This window comes from Geotrypetes seraphini, chromosome 3, assembly GCF_902459505.1.
Source record: "Geotrypetes seraphini chromosome 3, aGeoSer1.1, whole genome shotgun sequence".
In the NCBI taxonomy this organism is placed as follows: domain Eukaryota; kingdom Metazoa; phylum Chordata; class Amphibia; order Gymnophiona; family Dermophiidae; genus Geotrypetes; species Geotrypetes seraphini.
The window spans coordinates 310880-327641 of NC_047086.1; the positions used below are offsets into that span (position 1 = coordinate 310880).

A 16762-nucleotide genomic window follows, 5' to 3' on the forward strand; every position below is an offset into this window, starting at 1 on the left:
CAGCATTCAATTTCTGAATTTGTGGAGCAGGCTAACGAATTGTTAAGTGCGATATTTAGTACTTAATTGGCTATGGAGCAACATATAAATATAGGACTGACTTTTATGCAGTTAACTTAGGGTATAGTGGTATATAAGAAATAAAATTATTATTATTATTATTAACTTGGCCAGTTAAGTTCTTGAATATCAGCACTTAAACAGCCAAGTACTGACTCTGTCCCCTGAATACTCCCAAAAGAGTTGGATTTGAGTTTGGCGCTGATTATTTTCAGCAGCTCTAACCAGTTAAATTAGTGAAAATTAGTGGTTAGCTCTGAATAAGCAATTTGATTGGCCAGGGGCTGTTTCTGGTCACTTGAAATCATTTTGCAAGACTATATAAAGTTCAGCAAGAAATTCATAACCCCAGAGGAAGTATAAAAGCTTGTAACATCAAGCATAAAAAAATTATTTTTTGGTTCATTTAAACAATTTGGGCCTGACTTTCAATAAAAGGTTGTGTCCTATTCTCAGTTAAACTTAGTTAACCTACCAAGTTTACAGATAAAACTCATCTAATTTAGAAGCTTAGAAGGCCTATTAGTCACGCTAAGCTCCTAAGATTTCTTCCCCTGCCCCTTTGCCAACTACATTTTATGCTTCTGAATTTAAGAGTTGATGGCCTAAATTTATACTCAAATATCACTAAGCTCTACTAACTTTTCAATAGACCAATTCAGAAGCATAACTGACAAAGTCAAAAGCATAAACTCTTTCAATATTATATTCCACCAACTCCAGTCATGGTAGAGTCCAAAATACATCCACAAAAATTACAGTAAAACATGCAATAAGAAACAATGCAATGCCTGACAGAGTCACCTCATAGAAATCAAGACCCTGGCCCATAACCTTAATGAGGCACATGGACAAGTGTGACCTGTGAAATGCACACATCAATCTGAATATGCCATAAGTGGCTATCTGGAAGGCCCTGACTTGCTCAGACTCCTCAGGCCCCTGTAGCAATTGTTTGAAGGAGCTGGAGGTGAGAAATGGGGTGTGAGAGGAAGTGACGTCACTCGCCCGAATGGCAGGGTAAAACTTGAGCTCCGATTTGGCCTTGTTGAAAAAGTGCAAAGACAAGCTTCCTGCGAGTGGAATCGCTCGTACTTGGCAGTGTGCAGTCGGTTGGGGTGTATGGCGAGTCGTCGGAGGCTGGAGAAGCTTCGTTCAGTGAAACAGTGAGCGGGAAACGACCTGCCAAATCGCTGGCATCTCCAATTGTGCACACTACGATAGCGCAGACACCAGAACGGGCACCGCAGGTACCTGCTTCGGCTCTGCCAGCGGATGATGCGGCTGCCCTAAAACAAACGCTGGAAGTCTGGTTCCAAGATTTAAAGGCAGAGATGAAGGGGGTTCGCGATGATCTTAAAACCGCGATGGCTGAACTGCAGGTGGAAATTGGAGACTTAGGGGGCCAGGTGGAGGCCTCGGAACAACGTGTCTCGCAAGTGGCAGCGGAGATGGCAGAGATTAAAACAGCAGTGGAGCAACAGATCAAGGAGTTGGCGGACTTTCAGGCTCAGGTTGAGGATCTAGAGAACAGGTCCCGCAGGAGCAATTTGAGGTTTAAGGGGATTCCTGGGACTGACTGCTATAAAGATTGCAAGCAAGTGATTCAAGATTTTTGTAGTCAGCAGCTGGGACCTACGGACCAGGTAGACTCGGCATCCATAGTTTTACTGAGGGCCCATCGTAGTTTGGGATCTGGACGACCAGGCACACCAAAGGATATTATTGCTTGTTTTGGGGACTATCTGCTTAAGGAAAAAATCTTACAAGCAGCTCGGAAGTACCCCCGGTTCCAATGGAATGGGATTGAGGTGGGAGTTTTTCAAGATCTGGCCCTAGCCACTTTGCAGAAATGTCGGGCTTTCCGGGAGGTGACTCAGACTCTGCGGGGGGAGGGCCATCGGTGTCGGTGGTTGTTCCCATTTGGTATTTGGATGACGGTGAATGGTAAATCTCACAGAGTGGACACAGTGGGAGATACCTGGATGGCATTGAAAGACATGAGCTGTGGAAATCTGCCAGAGGTTCCTCAGGGGGAAACTTTAACGAAAGATGATCGTCCCTCGGGGGCCTGGCGGACTGTCGCGTGGTCTACAAGGAAAGTGGCATCACGAGAATCCTGAGAGCTACCTGTGGTGATGGGACTCAGGTTTCCCCAGTGGTCGGAGGAGCGGATGGTGATGTTTCCAGCAGGATTTTTGGACTTTAGTAATGGTGGACTATCTTTTTTAAGCTTGTGGGTGGTGTGTTTATATCTTGTAATGGCTGGGAATTATGGTTGGGCATGTTGGGGTGAAGTGTTTGGAGGAGGGCTGAGGGATGTGTGAATTTGTAGTGTGCTTGTTTGAGTGTGGTACGAGTGCTTGGTGGGTGTCATTGGAGTGGAGCAGGAGTATGGGGAGACATTTGCCTTTGGGGAGAGACTTCAACTTTTCTCACTGGCTGATCCGGGTGGATCGGGATCAGCATGTTTGGGGGGGGCGGGGGAATGGAGGGAGCATTGGGTTTAAGGGGAATTCTTTGGGGAGGCATTTGGGGTCTGGGCTGGAGCTACAAAAGATTTGGCTTGGGTCATGGAATGTAAAGGGTTGAATAGTCCAGGAAAGAGAAGCATGGTTTTCCGGGAATTGAAGAGACTGCGCTGGGATATATGTTTTTTGCAGGAGACACATTTACAATCTCGCGATGAGGCCTTGTTGCGTGATCCCGCCTTTGAACAAGTTTGGGCACATCAGGACAGGGCCACCACTACTAAAAAGGGTGGGATTGCGATTTTGGTGAAAAAAGGTCTGGGGCTGGTTATTGAACAGGTATATCGAGACACTCATGGGAGGTACTTGGCGTTGAAGGGGACCATTCAGGGTCAACGGGTGACCATGGTGAACATATATGGGCCCAACTCTGCGCATGCAGAGTTTTACAGAGCGTTAAAAGATGAGCTATTGTTGTTCACACAAGGAGTTGTCTTGTTGGGGGGGGGATTTTAATGTGATCCCGGATGGGAGACTGGATCACTCTAAGGGGGACAGGGGTTCCACTAGGGCACATACCAGAGCTTTTACGGGCTTTATGCAGGCTTTGGGGCTCTTGGATTGTTGGAGACTTTTACATGGAACACAGAGGAATTATACACATTTCTCCCATGCCCAACAAATCTATACACGGATTGATGGGGTTTGGATACATAGAAATCACTGAGGGGAGATTAGGGAGGCTGACATTGGAAGTATACAAATCTCTGACTATGCACTGGTTTCAGTGGATTGGGTGGGAGCAAATTTGAGTGGAGGGACCAGCTATTGGTGATTGAATGAGTCTTTACTAACAAAGCCTGAGGTGAAGGCTGAGATTATTCATAATACAGCTACTTATCTGGAATTTAATGATACCGGGGATGTGTCTGATGGGATCTTATTGGACGCATTGAAATCATAGAAACATAGAAATAGACGGCAGATAAGGGCCCACGGCCCATCTAGTCTGCCCACCTTAATGTCCCTCCCCTACCTTTGCCCTGTGAATAGATCCCATGTGCCGATCCCATTTGGCCTTAAAATCAGGCACGCTGCTGGCCTCAATCACCTGTAGTGGAAGACTATTCCAGCGATCAACCACTCTTTCAGTGAAAAAGAATTTCCTGGTGTCACCTCGTAGTTTCCCGCCCCTGATTTTCAACGGATGCCCTCTTGTTGTCGTGGGACCCTTGAAAAAGAAGATATCTTCCTCCGCCTCGATGCGGCCCGTAAGATACTTGAACGTCTCGATCATGTCTCCCCTCTCTCTGCGCTCCTCGAGCGAGTATAGCTGTAATTTGTCAAGCCGTTTTTCGTATGGTAGATCCTTGAGTCCCGAGACCATCCGGGTGGCCATTCTTTGCACCGACTCCAGTCTCAGCACATCCTTGCGATAATGCGGCCTCCAGAATTGCACACAGTATTCCAGGTGGGGCCTCACCATGGATCTATACAATGGCATAATGACTTCCGCCTTACGACTGACGAAACCCCTTCGTATGCAGCCCATGATTTGTCTTGCCTTGGACGAAGCCTGCTCCACTTGATTGGCAGACTTCATGTCCTCACTGACGATTACCCCCAAGTCTCGTTCTGCTACCGTTTTTGCTAGGATCTCGCCATTAAGGGTATAAGACTTGCATGGATTCTGGCTGCCCAGGTGCATAACTTTGCATTTTTTGGCATTGAAGTTGAGTTGCCATGTCCTAGACCATCGCTCCAGTAGGAGTAGGTCGTGCATCATGTTGTCTGGCACTGAATCTTCGTCTGTTGTGCATTTTCCCACTACATTACTCAGTTTGGCGTCATCGTCGAATAATGTTATTTTACCTCGAAGCCCTTCTGCCAAGTCTCTTATAAAGATGTTGAATAGGATTGGGCCCAAGACTGAGCCCTGTGGTACTCCACTAATCACCTCCGTCATTTCGGAGGGGGTGCCGTTCACCACCACCCTTTGGAGCCTACCTCCAAGCCAGCTCCCAACCCATTTCGTCAATGTGTCACCTAATCCTATAGAACTCATCTTGCTCAGTAACCTGCGGTGTGGTACGCTATCGAATGCTTTGCTAAAGTCCAGGTACACGATGTCCAGGGACTCCCCAATATCCAGCTTCCCCGTTACCCAGTCAAAGAAGCTGATCAGGTTGGATTGGCAGGATCTCCCCTTAGTAAATCCATGTTGTCGGGGATCCCGTAGATTCTCCTCATCCAGGATCTTATCTAATTGGTGTTTGATTAGAGTTTCCATTAGTTTGCTCACTATCGATGTTAGACTCACTGGTCTGTAGTTTGCTGTCTCCATCTTTGAGCCTTTCTTGTGGAGTGGAATGACGTTAGCCGTCCTCCAGTCCAACGGGACGCTGCCTGTACTAAGGGAGAGGTTGAAGAGCGCGGACAGTGGCTCCGCCAAAACATCACTCAGCTCCCTAAGCACCCTGGGGTGCAGGTTGTCCGGCCCCATTGCCTTGCTAACCTTGAGCCTTGACAGCTCACCGTAGACACTGCTGGGCGTAAACTCAAAGTTACTAAACGGGTCAACTGAGCCAACCCTTGTCTGTAGCTGAGGGCCGAGCCCTGGCGCTTCTCGGGTGAAGACTGAGCAGAAGTATTCATTTAATAGTTGGGCTTTTTCCGAATCCTTTTCCACATAGTCTCCGTCTGGTTTCCTAAGACGTACAATCCCGCCTGAGTTTTTTCTTCTATCACTGATATACCTGAAGTAGGATTTATCTCCCTTCTGGATGTTCTTTGCTAGAGACTCCTCCATGAGGAATTTAGCCTCCCTGACTGCTGTTTTGACGGCTTTTGATTTGGCCAGGTAGTCTGCTCTAGAGTCCTGCTTCCCTGATTGTTTGTAAGAGATGAATGCTTTTTTCTTCTCCTTGATCAGGTCTGAGATCTCCGCAGTAAACCACTGTGGCTTATTGTTCCTTCGCCGTTTACTTACTGATTTTACATAGCGGTTTGTTGCTTCTTGTATGGTTGCTTTCAAAGTCGACCACATGTCTTCCACGTTATCGGTTTCTTCTTGGCTTTGTAGCGCCTGGTGAACGAAGTCTCCCATTTCTTTGAAATTTGTGTCCTTGAATTTGAGGACTTTGGTTAGTGTAGTAGATTTAGTGAAACCTTTCCTGATATTGAACCATACCATGTTGTGGTCACTGGAGGCCAATGTGTCGCCCACCGAGACCTCTGTGACACTTTCTCCATTAGTAAGTATCAGGTCCAGTATTGCCTGATCCCTTGTCGGTTCCAACACCAGTTGCCTGAGGCTTGCTCCTTTCATAGAGTTTAATAGCCTCCTGCTGCTGCCGGAAGCAGAGGTAAGTGTAACCCAATCCACATCAGGCATGTTGAAGTCACCTAGCAATACTGTGTCCCCACGCAAAGTGATATTTCCTATATCTTCGATTATTTCCATATCCAGGTCATCCTGTTGTCTTGGGGGACTGTAAATTATGCCAAGATACAAGCATTTGTCCTTCCCTCTGGCCAAATTAACCCAAAGGGATTCCCCAGTATACTGGACATCTGAGATTCTCGTGACCTTAATGTCATCTTTAGTATATAATGCTACACCCCCTCCCTTCCTACCCTCTCTGTCCCGGCGAAGCAAGTTGTAACCCGGTATGACCATGTCCCACCCGTGGGAGTATGTGAGCCAGGTTTCGGATATCGCCACCACATCAAATCGGTCATCAAGAGGGATTTTTATTAAATGGGGAGCTCGTCTTAAATGACAGAGGGCACGGACCATGCTGACCTTATGAGAACGGTTGCTTGCTTTAGAACTGGCTCATAAACGGACTCTAGATCCCCGGATTCTGATCCAATTACAATTGTTACGGGGGGAGTTGTATCAACTTCAAATGGAAGAATATACTTATATGAGAGAACGATTTCAATCTTATCTATATGAGCACAGCAACAAATCTAGTGCTCAGCTGGCGCATTAAATCAAAATAAAACAAGCCAAAGGGACCATCACTTCAATTAGGGATGAGAGGGATACCTTACAGGTTACTGATGGGGCTATTGGCACTTCTTTTTTGAAATACTATCGCCAGTTGTATAGTGCTGAAGGGGAGGCTAACGGGGATGCAGTGAACCGGTATTTGGATGGAGTGGGTTTACCTAGTCTTTCACTTGAGGACCAGCTCCTTTTGCATGCGCCGGTCACGTTAGGGGAGGTTTTGGGGGTTATTCGGATGGCTAAGACAGGGAAATCACCGGGTTTGGATGGATATACTAACAAATTTTACAAAACAGTCGATGAGCAAGTGGGGCCTTTGTTGGTTCAGGTGATGAATGGAATGCAGAATGCTGAGTATTTACCTGGAACTATGGGAGAGGCTGGTATCACGCTTTTGTTGAAACCGGGCAGAGACCCGTTACATTGTGGATCATATCGGCCTATTTCCCTTTTGAATGTAGATGCCAAATTCCTAGCTAAGATTCTGGCCCTGTGGTTGGGGAGGTCTCCTTCCTGATCTGATCCATTAGGATCAATCGGGATTTATTCAAAGGCGACAGGTTTGTGATAACATTAGGTGAATTTTACATTTGATGTGCAGCAGGGGCATGAAAAGGCAGTCTTGATGGCAGTAGACGCCGAGAAAACGTTTGATCAGGTGTTCTGGGAGTTTTTATGGGCGGTGATGGGGGACTGGGCTGGGGGGGACCGTTTGGGGAGTGGGTTCAGGCGTTATATCTGGAACCTAGGGATTGTCTTAAGATTAATCAGAACTATACGGATTTCTACCCTACTGCACGGAGATTTCGTCAAGGGTGCCCGCTCTCCCCTTTGCTGTTTGTGCTTTCGATTGAGCCACTGGCGATATTGATTCGGAATCATCTCCAGCTGAGGGGGATTGTGGTGGATGGTATAGAACATCGTATAGCTTTATTTGCGGATGACATCTTGTTGTACATTGTGGATCCTGTCCAGTCAGTGCCGTTGGTGTTAGACGTTTTTGAAAGGTATGGGAGAGTCTCAGGCTTTAAAATAAATTTGGATAAGACTGAAATGTTAAATCTTTCTCTTGATGGGAGCATGGTCCGTGCCCTTCAAACACAGTTTCCGTTTAAATGGGCGAGTAAGAATATTAAATATTTAGGTATCTATCTTCCCGGTGATCTAACTGATTTATTTGAAGCTAACTATGGGCCAATTACTCAGAAAATTAGAGCTGATCTTCGACAATGGCATGGCCTATGGCTATCATGGGGAGGGCGCATTGCAGTTCCTAAAATGAACGTGCTCCCGCATTTATTATTTTTGTTTCAAACTTTATCCATTCCGATTCCTCCTCGGAGGTTTAAATTGTGGCAAGCGGAATTTCGGAGGTTTATATGGTAAAATAAAGCATCATGCATTTCTCAGACTGTGATGTGGGCAGATGGAGATCGGGGAGGTAGAGGGGTTCCTAATCTTTATTGGTACTATCAAGGAGCTCAGTTGAAGATGCTCTTGGACTGGGAGGTGAGGTCCCATAAGTGGGGAGTGATGTTGGAGCAATCTTTTGTTCCTCAATGGCGGTTGAAGGCTCGCTTGTGGTCCTCATCTACAGAGAGGCAGTGGGCCCGTGACACAACCAATCCTTATATATTGCATCTGCTTAAGATCTGGGGCAGATTGCGTCACGAGTGTAATCAGGGGATGACTGTTTCTGCGTTGGTGGGCTTCAGGGACGAACCTCAATTTTTAGTAGGTAAAACTAATCCAGTTTTTGAATGATGGGGTTCTTTGGGTTTAACCAAATATCGTGATTTAATGCCGGGGGGAGATTGGTTTCCTTTGAGGGGTTGCAACGTTCTTATGGGGTACGGGTTGGGGATTATCTTGCCTACCTTCAAATACGACATTTCATGAGTACTAGGGGATGGGATAGGGAATCTCCTATAGCGGGTGAACACTTAGAAAAGCTCTGGGGGACATTGCAGAGAGTACCTAGGCCCATTTCGGTTATATATCGATATTTAAAGGGTCATGTGGTGCCTCAGTGTGTTTTTCGCAATCACTGGGAAAGGGACTTACATTGTACATTCACCAGTAAAGAATGGGATATTATTTGTGGGGAGGTGGGCCGGGTATTCTTTGTGCTCTGATTCAAGAAAATGCCTATAAGGTCTTGAGTCGTTGGTATTACACTCCTGAGAAACTTCATAAGATAATAATAATAATAATAATAACAGCTTATATACCGCAATACCGTGAAGTTCTATGCGGTTTACAAAGATTAAGCAAAGGTACAAATTGATTGACTTTGAGGAAGAAAGAGGGTTAATAGGACAGGAAATCCATATTTGAGGAGAGAGTGATCAATAGAACAAGTTAATCGCTATAGAGGGAGGAGAGAGAAGAGAGGATCAGTTGTCTAGATACTTTAGGAACAGGTGTGTTTTCAGACGTTTCCTAAATTCCTCATAAGTAGTGGGCGAAAGCAATTGTTCTACGTCTTTACCCCATGATGCTGCTTGGTGCGAGAGAAGATGTTCATGGTGTTTTTTCAGTTTACAACCTCTCACTGGGGGGGGAAACGAAGTTGGAATGTGAGCTTCTCTTGTGTCTGTTGGCTGAGAAGATGAAAAGGTCAGTTATATATTTAGGGGCAAGTCCGTGTAATGCTTTGAAGCAGAAGCAGGCAAATTTAAACTTTACGCGCGCCTCCATTGGCAGCCAATGCAGCTGCCGGTAGTAGGGTGTCACGTGGTCAAACTTCCTCAGCCCAAAGATCAGTTTGACCGCTGCATTTTGCATCAATTGTAAACGCTGCATGTTCTTTTGGGAAATTGCTAAATAGGCGATGTTACAGTAGTCAAGTAGACTCAGTACGAGGGATTGGACTAGGGTTCTGAATGCCGCTGTATCGAAATAAGCTTTAATGGATCTGAGTTTCCAGAGAGTGAAAAATCCCTTTCTGATCAAGGAGTCCACCTGGTCTCTCATGGTTAGGCACTGATCCAAAGTTACACCTAGTATCTTTATGGTAGGTTGGATAGGGTAATTAAGATTATTGATACATAGTGGTGATTTGGTGTCAAGCGGATGTGGCGAAGCAACGAAGAAAGTTGTCTTTTCTGAATTAAGTTTGAGCCTAAAGGTTGTCATCCAGTGCTCCATCACGTTTATGGCTTCTGAAGCTTTAGGAATAGTTTCAGAGATAGAATTAACGAATGGGATGATGATCGTAAAATCATCTGCATAACTAAATAGTTTTATCCCTAACTGGGTTAGCTGCGTGCCTAGTGAGGACATGTAGACGTTGAAGAGCAATGGAGATAGCGGAGACCCTTGTGGCACACCAGATGGATTGCTCCAGGTATCTGAAAGTTCATAATTAAAACGTACTTGATAAGTGCGGGACATAAGGAAGCCATGGAACCAATTCAGCACCTCATCCCTGATACCAATGGCGTCTAGGCATTACAGCAGTTTCCCGTGGTCTACTAGATCAAAGGCAGAACTCATATCGAATTGCATAACCAGGGCATTAAGGCCCTTACTAAACGGTAGGTGCAGATTGTCTAAAGCAGCCGCAATTACTTCTCAGTACTGAATAACGGTCTAAAACCCAGTCTTCTGATCAATGTTTTTCTTCACCCAAAGGGTCGTGGACACATGGAATGCGCTCCCGGAGGAAGTGATCAGGCAGAATACAGTACAGGGATTGGACGGATTCCTGAGGGACAAAGGGATCGTAGTGTACTGAAAGGGGTGCGGGGACAAAGGGTCAAGAATTGGATGGGAAGACAGGACTTCGAGGAGAAACCAAGGGGTGATTCAGACAGGTCATGACCTGTTGGGCCGCCGCAGGAGCGGACTGCTGGGCGTGATGGACCTGTGGTCTGACCCAGCAGAGGCACTACTTATGTTCTTATGTTCTTATAATGTTGGCGCTGCCATGGGGCAATAGGATCATTTCTCCATATCTGGTGGGAGTGTGCGAGCTTGGTCCCCCTTTGGACACAAGTGCTGCAAACATTGTCTCAGATGATGGGAATTGCTATACCTCATACTCCACAAAGTTGTTCACTGGGGTTGACTAACATATGTGTGACCAAATGGCAGACTAAACTAATGCGGTTGGGGTTGGCAGCTGTCAAATGTCTTATTGCAGCTCATTGGAAACAGACACTGGTGCCTACTGTGAATGATTGGAGGGTGAAGTTATCTGTGATGGGGAAAATGGAATTGTATGTGGCCAAGCACAGAGGCTATTATATGTCTTCCTTGCATACCTGGGCTGTTCTTTCCCGGAAATTGGATCTTTCTTGAGAAGGGGATAGGGGGGATTGGATTATTGAATTAAGCATTCTGTATTTGAAGGGGAGGGGGGATTGGGAGGGTTTGGTCATTGTCTGGGGGAGCAATAGAGTTAATGGAGGGGTAGGAGTTCTTGTGGTTGCTGGTGGAGGGACGGAGTCGTCTGAGTCCAGTCCCTGATTAACACGGGGCACGGATGGCTGGGTTTCTCTATCGGCTGGTGTGGGAGTTCATTGAGCTTTTAAGGTCATTTGATCTTGGCAAAGGTTATGTGCATGGGTAGTGTTGTACCCATATTTGTTATCTCAGTATTATATTTTGCAGTGTTTTATTCTGTTTCACTGTTTTATACTCAATAAAAATTTAAATATTTAAAAAAAAAAGAGAAATGGGGTGTGGTATTTTGGAAAAAAAGCAGGTGAGGGGAGACATGACAGAAATGTTTAAAAACCTACATGGCATAAGGAAACTCTGGAAAGAGGAGGCATAGGATGAAGGTGAGAGGGGATAGACTCAGAGGTAACCTGAGGAAATATTTCATCACAAAAGGGGCAAATTTGTGGAACGACCTCCCAGTGGAGGTAATGGAGATGAAAACTATCTGAATTCAAAAAAGCTTGGAACAACTAAATAGGATCGTTAAGGAAGTGAAAGGAAAATAAGATGGCATGGATGGGCAGACTGGATATGCCATGTGGTCCTTATCTGCCTTCCATTTTCTCTGTTTCATTCATATACTCTGAATAAAGATCAAGTGAAAGAAGGATTTGGCACCACTGAGGGTCAACCCAGCTCCACAAATGCTCAGAACAGTGAAAAGGAGCCTCTTCCTTTTGGCAGGAATTTCTGCTCAACTGACACACTAGGCACACTACTGAATTAGGAGCTGACTGAGGACTACTATATATACTCGAATATAAACTGAGATTTTTGGGCCAAAAAAATGACCCCAAAATGGGTGTCTCTGTTTATATTCGGGACCCTAACCCTGACCCGCCCCCTTCCCAAACCTGTTGCAGGCCTCTGCTATGCCTGCTGTGAGACCTGGTGGTCCAGCGGTGGGCCGGGACAGGAGGGATCCCTTATGTTTCCTGTCCCAGTCAACTCTACTAACTTTTACTTCCTTCCCTCTCCCCGGTGTACCTTTTAAATCCCTGGTGGTCCAGTGGTGGGCCTAGACAACAAGGATCCTTCCCACCCCTGTCCAGTCAATTCTAAGAATATTTACCTCCCTCTCACCTTCCCTGCATACCTTTAGAATCCCTGGTGGTCCAGTGGTGAACTACAGCAGGAGCGACATTCCTTTGCTCCTGCCCGTGCAGAGCTACTAGCTGATTGGCTGCCATGAATTCACGGAGGGAGGGGGGGACAGGGTACAGAACCTGGCAGGGCAGGAAGGGGGGCTGGGTGCAGAGACTGGCAGGGGAGTGAGGGAGCTGGATGCAGAGCCTGGCAGAGCAGAGAGGAAGGGAGAACAGGGCAAGGCAAGGCACTGCAGTTGAATATTAACCCCCCCTGGGTTTATATTCAAGTCAACCTTTTTTCCTCCTTTTTTTTTTGGGGGGGGGAAGGTTACCCTTAGTTTATATTCGAGTATATATGGTAAATGGGAGCTGCGTATACCATGTTCTGGACACAAAGAATATAGAGCATTCTAGGGCAGTGCAAATGCCCTGAAGGGATAAATCACAAAGAACCACTTTCTTTTTCTGCCTCCATTTGCTGGTGGGCGGACACAACAGTCCCATTTATTGAACTGGTCTGCTATGGATAAGGCCTTCCTTAGCAACAGCAGCAGATGAATCCAGAGACGAATGGGATGTAGCAAAGCAATCCTCAATCTGGGTGGGAAGCAAATGCCGCCTTCGCAACAACCGAAGTACTAAATGCATCTACCGCATGCGCCCCAACATCCAACCAGTAATGCTGAGAGAAGACCAAGTAGCCACGACACAAAACTCCTCCAAGGAAAAAACCTCTGGACCGAGTGTAAGAAGTAGCCATCGTTCTGGTGGAATGGTCATGAAGTGCTTTCGCCAACCGCTTCCCTGCCATCAAGCAAGCATAAAGAATGTCCTCCTGGACCCATCGAGCGATGGAGGCTTTGGACGCCGCCATACATTTGAGGCGTCCCGTGAAGAATACAAAAAGGTGATCTAAACAACTAAAAGTCGTTAGAAACCTAGCTCGCAGAGAACGCTACACACTTTCAAAAAATGCAGTGAATAAAAGCACGTCTCCCCATTTCTCCTCCCAGGAAGAAGGAAGGAAAAGTGAGTGTCATAAAAGAAAGGATGACACCTCCTTAGAAAGAAATTGTGGTATCGTCCGAACTGACACCCCAGATTTTGTAAATCAGAAATAGGAATCACCACCAAACAAAGTCTGCAACTCAGAAAACCGCCGAGCTGAAGCCATGGCCATAAGAAACCCCGTGTTCAACGGCACAGCCCTTTAGAGTCTCAAAAGACAAGGATGAAATGAGGCCTTCGGTAAACTGCGAAGAAGTACCTTAAGACTGTACTCCAGACAGGGCTTTCTAAGAGGTGTACATTTAGGAACTGAACTATATGAAGCTGAGAAGTAATCGAAGAGCAATATACCTAGCCCTTGTAACAAGCTAAGAATGACACTTGAAGCAGAAGGGAATTGAACGCTAAGCCCTTGGCAATACACTTGTGCCAAAAAAGAACTCTGGAAGGGTGCAAATGTTGAGAAGTACCCAAGAAAGGAAAAACCTCCAAAAGGAAGCAGAAGCCACAGGTGAAGACATCTGTATCGCCTGGATAAGAGAAGAAACAACCTGTTCGCATAACCCTTACACGTCATCCATGACTTTTCAAAAGCTAGGTCGCAATACCAAAGTAGTACGAATATCCATGTTGATCGGACCCTAGGTGAGCAAATCCAGAGATACCAGGAATCTCAACAGTCCGGCTGTCGAAAGACTCATCAGATCCGCATAGCAAGGATGGCACAGCCAATCCAGAGATTCTACAAATACTGTGCCCTGAAAGCGAGCTTGAGATGGCAAATCCAAGCCATCATCAGCCAGGGGAAAACACTGAAAAAAGAGAAACCAGAGGCGAGAAAGAAGCCACGCTGCTACCCCCTCTGACTCCCACTCCCTGTGCTCGCCGAAGAAGCTAGGAAGCTTAGAATTTTGAGATGAGGCCATGAGGTCTAGTTCCAGGAGATCTCACTTCCATAAAAAGAGCTGGAACGCCTGAGCCAAAATTCTCAATATCCAGGATGTAGAAGATTTTACTAGTACTAACCTTTACACTTTCTAGAGCGTACACAGTGTACAATAAATGGGCCATGCACAGATTTCGCAGAGAGAAAGTCTATTCAAACTCTTTTCCTGACCCATAAAATGATCTGTCAACAGAAGAGGAAGATGAGGGTTCACCCATTGAAGTAGAACAACAACTGTACCTGGCAACTGAGTACATCACCTACTGCCCAAGCTGTAGAGAAATACCCCCATCATAATACTGACTGAAAGGACCCTCAGCGGCATTCCGGAAGAATAGTCTGAAGCTCCAGAAAGGTAGCCTGACCATGCTCAAGAGTAGAAGCCTCTTTAAGACCAGACTCCTGGAGCTGAGGATGGAAGGCACCGAGCCCCCCAACCCGACAGCCCGGGATGTTTGGTGGCCATGAGCTAGTCCAGCAAAGACCGAGGCATGCCTTTGAAAAGAGAAATCTCGCCGAGCCACCAAATCATAAGGAGCGATGCTTGAGGAGTCTACCAAATAATTGGATCCCTGAGATACTGGGAACCACCGTAACAAAAGCGACTGCTGTAGCGTTATAATGGGAAAGCAAGCGAAGTTCCCAATGGAGTCAGTAATATGGATCCTAGAACCTGTACAGAATCCCATACTCTTGGTCATGGTGACCGAAGAAGAATGCAAACCTGAGACTGTGACCCATCACCCTAGTCTCTGGGAAGAAACACATTTCTCTCCTATATGAATAAAAACATCTCCCCAATATACCTATAAATAGTACAGGAGAAAAGAACGCTGCGCAAATTCGAAGATTCACATCCAAAGAACTGAGGAAAAGAAACCACCCTTTTCGTGTCAGTCAAATTGCCCGACTGCAGTCAGTCAAGAAGAAATTAGGTGAATCGCCTGGTAGCGCCAAACCGGTACTACTGCTCACATTTTCTAAAATGTTCATGAAGCCTTGAGTAGGCGAAATGGCATGTGCCAAAACCGAAAGCGCTGCTCCAAGAGAGGCAAGCAAACCTAGTGCAGATTCGGAGTCCATAGTGAAAATATAAATATTCTCCCAGTTTTTCTGCAGAAATGTGTAACCCTGAGAAACTAATTCAGCATACTATACAAATTGGGATCCAGCCTGCCCAATGCCCCTGTCTTGGGCATCATGCAGTAAGTGGAACAACGTCCCTTAGTTCCTGAAAAACTACAACAACTGCCCTGAGGACCAGTAACATAAAACATAGAGACTCCAAGAAAGAACCGGAAACCTGAGGAGGATGCAAAGTTGCAAGCATCTTGAAAAATGTTCACAGCCCCCTGACCTGACATTATAGCGTCTTCTCCCTCATGAGAAAGCCTGAAGAGTCATTGGAAGAAGTCAAGATCCCCTCAGAATGAAGTGCAGAAGGTCAGGGAACGGCAGGATGAGAACTGTAGGATCTGTAAGAAGAAAGAAATTCTCCTAAGAAAAATCAAGTTTCGCAATGTAAATAAGAGTATACTGGAACCATGAAAACAGTACTAACTCCATGCAACGTGAGCGAAATACGTATGTCCTTTAAAGTGAATACGTACTAGACGCAATCAAAATGCTGCATCTACCGCCCCGTGGAAAACAGCATCCTAACAGGTATCAGACAAAGCTCACATCGCTAATGAGAGCTTCAGGGATGAAGCTAACTGCCACATAGCGTGTGCTCCTCCGCGGGTTTGATAGAATAGGTAACTGGCTCCTGGTTAGAAGGAGCTGCACAGCCCTTCCTGTCTGGTTGGGGGGTCCGTCTAGCATGTGCCATAAGAAGATGGCAACAGGAGAAACCAGTGTGATAAGTCTGAAGTCCAGGCCCTCTCAGAAATAGAGAAAGAGAGTCCTGGCCGCAGGAAGATGCGAAGTGTCATTATGCCCATAGAGACAGCCCGAACTTGGAAACTGTTAGTACTACTTTAGGCATATATATCCTATGCCACTAATAGACACATGCAGCGCAGCACAGAGGCCCAAATAAGAAGGACAGTTACCAGCAGACAAAGGCTCAATCAGCAGGGACCCCAAGAGAGACAATGAGATACCCGTGTGAAATACAGGGCACTATCTTACTGCTGATCTCACTGTGCCGTGAGTTGCCGTATGTCGGCTCAGTCCGGAGACAAACCGAGACCGGGTACCTAGCACAGGTCAGAGTCTGTCTGGTAATGCCCTTGAGTGCTAACCCCAGAGTCCGATTAAACTAGCAGCTTCCTTCAAGGGAATACAGCAGGAACACAGACATAGACATATAAATCTGCCCAAGCATGTCCCAAAGCTGGTGAAACACGTACAACTTGTCTGAACCGGAAAGGAGAGAATCCGCGGCATACCCTGACCAAAGTCAGCTGTAAATAAACTACCAGAACGCTGCAGCACTCCCGCCATCGCCGGAGACCCAAGCGCACGTGGCCGCTGGCATCAACACTCCTAGAAACATAGTCAGCAATGGAGGGAGGGTGAGGCAGGGACCTGGGGGGACCCAGGTGTAACCCCTAAAGCCGGCACCATTCAGCCGGACACCCCTGTCTCACTGAAGATAAAATCTCAACAGGAGAAATAGCATTGCCAGCTCACTGAAAAGAAACCTCAACAAGAGAAAATAAAGTTCCAGTCACAGCCAAAATCCAGGAGCTATTCGAATAGCGACTATCACCTGCTGGGA

The 16762-nt window shown here is 46.3% G+C and overlaps 1 protein-coding gene across 5 annotated transcripts in view; it reads right to left on the reverse strand.

Moving 5' to 3' along the window:
* The window catches only part of GTF3C2 (general transcription factor IIIC subunit 2), a 357778-nt gene that overhangs the window by 218095 nt on the left and 122921 nt on the right, over positions 1-16762 (reverse strand). The window lies entirely within an intron of this gene.